Below are 2,500 nucleotides of genomic sequence, written 5' to 3'. Positions count from 1 at the left end.
GTCACCTTCAAATAGGATCTTTTCAGTTGACCTGGCAGCTTACGGCCATACTACCCTGAAAACGCCCGATCTCGGAAGCTAAGCAGGGGCGGGCCTGCTTAGTACTTGGATGGGAGACCACCTGGGAATACCAGGTGCTGTAAGCTTTTTATGGTTTCTGCTCTTGCCTGACAGCAGAGGGCGCTGTTTGACACTTTTTGCTGGAGTCTAGTTTGGCCTGCGTCGCCTTCAAATAATATTTTTTCAGTTGTCCTTAAAGCTTACGGCCATACTACCCTGAAAACGCCCGATCTCGTCCGATCTCGGAAGCTAAGCAGGGGCGGGCCTGGTTAGTACTTGGATGGGAGACCGCCTGGGAATACCAGGTGCTGTAAGCTTTTTATGGTTTCTGCTCTTGCCTGACAGCAGAGGGCGCTGTTTGACACTTTTTGCCAGAGTCTAGTTTGGCCTGCGTCGCCTTCAAATAGGATCTTTTCAGTTGACCTGGCAGCTTACGGCCATACTACCCTGAAAACGCCCGATCTCGGAAGCTAAGCAGGGGCGGGCCTGGTTAGTACTTGGATGGGAGACCGCCTGGGAATACCAGGTGCTGTAAGCTTTTTATGGTTTCTGCTCTTGCCTGACAGCAGAGGGCGCTGTTTGACACTTTTTGCTGGAGTCTAGTTTGGCCTGCGTCACCTTCAAATAGGATCTTTTCAGTTGACCTGGCAGCTTACGGCCATACTACCCTGAAAACGCCCGATCTCGGAAGCTAAGCAGGGGCGGGCCTGGTTAGTACTTGGATGGGAGACCACCTGGGAATACCAGGTACTGTAAGCTTTTTATGGTTTCCACTCTTGCCTGACAGCAAAGGGCGCTGTTTGACACTTTTTGTCAGAGTCTAGTTTGGCCTGCGTCACCTTCAAATAGGATCTTTTCAGTTGATCTGGCAGCTTACGGCCATACTATCCTGAAAAAGTCCGATCTCGGAAGCTAAGCAGGGGCGGGCTTTGTTAGTACTTGGATGGGAGACCGCCTGGGAATACCAGGTGCTGTAAGCTTTATATGGTTTCTGCTCTTGCCTGACAGCAGAGGGCGCTGTTTGACACTTTTTGCTGGAGTCTAGTTTGGCCTGCGTCACCTTCAAATAGGATCTTTTCAGTTCACCTGGCAGCTTACGGCCATACTACCCTGAAAACGCCCGATCTCGGAAGCTAAGCAGGGGCGGGCCTGGTTAGTACTTGGATGGGAGACCGCCTGGGAATACCAGGTGCTGTAAGCTTTTTATGGTTTCTGCTCTTGCCTGACAGCAAAGGGCGCTGTTTGACACTTTTTGCCAGAGTCTAGTTTGGCCTGCGTCACCTTCAAATAGGATCTTTTCAGTTGATCTGGCAGCTTGCGGCCATACTATCCTGAAAAAGCCCGATCTCGTCCGATCTCGGAAGCTAAGCAGGGGCGGGCCTGGTTAGTACTTGGATGGGAGACCGCCTGGGAATACCAGGTGCTGTAAGCTTTATATGGTTTCTGCTCTTGCCTGACAGCAGAGGGCGCTGTTTGACACTTTTTGCTGGAGTCTAGTTTGGCCTGCGTCACCTTCAAATAGGATCTTTTCAGTTGATCTGGCAGCTTACGGCCATACTACCCTGAAAACGCCCGATCTCGGACGCTAAGCAGGGGCGGGCCTGGTTAGTACTTGGATGGGAGACCGCCTGGGAATACCAGGAGCTGTAAGCTTTTTATGGTTTCTGCTCTTGCCTGACAGCAAAGGGCGCTGTTTGACACTGTTTGCCAGAGTCTAGTTTGGCCTGCGTCACCTTCAAATAGGATCTTTTCAGTTGACCTGGCAGCTTACGGCCATACTACCCTGAAAACGCCCGATCTCGTCCGATCTCGGAAACTAAGCAGGGGCGGGCCTGGTTAGTACTTGGATGGGAGACCGCATGGGAATACCAGGTGCTGTAAGCTTTTTATGGTTTCTGCTCTTGCCTGACAGCAAAGGGCGCTGTTTGACACTTTTTGCCAGAGTCTAGTTTGGCCTGCGTCGCCTTCAAATAGGATCTTTTCAGTTGATCTTGCAGCTTACGGCCATACTATCCTGAAAAAGCCCGATCTCGTCCGATCTCGGAAGCTAAGCAGGGGCGGGCCTGGTTAGTACTTGGATGGGAGACCGCCTGGGAATACCAGGTGCTGTAAGCTTTACATGGTTTCTGCTCTTGCCTGACAGCAGAGGGCGCTGTTTGACACTTTTTGCTGGAGTCTAGTTTGGCCTGCGTCGCCTTCAAATAGGATCTTTTCAGTTGATCTGGCAGCTTACGGCCATACTACCCTGAAAACGCCCGATCTCGTCCGATCTCGGAAGCTGAGCAGGGGCGGGCCTGGTTAGTACTTGGATGGGTGACAGCCTGGGAATACCAGGTGCTGTAGGCTTTTCATGGTTTCTGCTCTTGCCTGACAGCAGAGGGCGCTGTTTGACATGTTTTGCTGGAATCTAGTTTGGCCTGCGTCACCTTCAAATAGGATC

The 2,500-nt window shown here is 51.7% G+C and overlaps 5 non-coding genes and 6 pseudogenes across 5 annotated transcripts; all 11 read left to right on the top strand.

Annotated features, from left to right (window-relative positions):
• The first annotated feature begins 37 nt into the window (after nucleotides 1-37).
• Nucleotides 38-146, top strand: LOC131140984 (5S ribosomal RNA; annotated as a pseudogene).
• Nucleotides 147-258: 112 nt separating this feature from the next.
• LOC131098819 (5S ribosomal RNA) lies at nucleotides 259-377 on the top strand. Its single transcript, XR_009117673.1, has one exon. It is a non-coding gene; the product is annotated as a 5S ribosomal RNA (ribosomal RNA).
• A 112-nt stretch (nucleotides 378-489) lies between these two features.
• LOC131100768 (5S ribosomal RNA) lies at nucleotides 490-598 on the top strand (annotated as a pseudogene).
• Nucleotides 599-710: 112 nt separating this feature from the next.
• On the top strand, nucleotides 711-819 carry LOC131101213 (5S ribosomal RNA; annotated as a pseudogene).
• A 112-nt stretch (nucleotides 820-931) lies between these two features.
• LOC131142562 (5S ribosomal RNA) lies at nucleotides 932-1,040 on the top strand (annotated as a pseudogene).
• A 112-nt stretch (nucleotides 1,041-1,152) lies between these two features.
• LOC131100767 (5S ribosomal RNA) lies at nucleotides 1,153-1,261 on the top strand (annotated as a pseudogene).
• Nucleotides 1,262-1,373: 112 nt separating this feature from the next.
• LOC131098742 (5S ribosomal RNA) lies at nucleotides 1,374-1,492 on the top strand. Its single transcript, XR_009117602.1, has one exon. It is a non-coding gene; the product is annotated as a 5S ribosomal RNA (ribosomal RNA).
• A 112-nt stretch (nucleotides 1,493-1,604) lies between these two features.
• On the top strand, nucleotides 1,605-1,713 carry LOC131141819 (5S ribosomal RNA; annotated as a pseudogene).
• A 112-nt stretch (nucleotides 1,714-1,825) lies between these two features.
• Nucleotides 1,826-1,944, top strand: LOC131097333 (5S ribosomal RNA). Its single transcript, XR_009116242.1, has one exon. It is a non-coding gene; the product is annotated as a 5S ribosomal RNA (ribosomal RNA).
• A 112-nt stretch (nucleotides 1,945-2,056) lies between these two features.
• Nucleotides 2,057-2,175, top strand: LOC131097935 (5S ribosomal RNA). The gene has a single exon (XR_009116822.1). It is a non-coding gene; the product is annotated as a 5S ribosomal RNA (ribosomal RNA).
• A 112-nt stretch (nucleotides 2,176-2,287) lies between these two features.
• Nucleotides 2,288-2,406, top strand: LOC131099876 (5S ribosomal RNA). Its single transcript, XR_009118647.1, has one exon. It is a non-coding gene; the product is annotated as a 5S ribosomal RNA (ribosomal RNA).
• Nucleotides 2,407-2,500: the final 94 nt, after the last annotated feature.

The sequence above is a fragment of the Doryrhamphus excisus genome, chromosome 13 (genome assembly GCF_030265055.1).
Source record: "Doryrhamphus excisus isolate RoL2022-K1 chromosome 13, RoL_Dexc_1.0, whole genome shotgun sequence".
In the NCBI taxonomy this organism is placed as follows: Eukaryota; Metazoa; Chordata; class Actinopteri; order Syngnathiformes; family Syngnathidae; genus Doryrhamphus; species Doryrhamphus excisus.
Note: the sequence above shows the minus strand (reverse complement) of the source record. Positions and strands in the feature narration are given on the sequence as shown.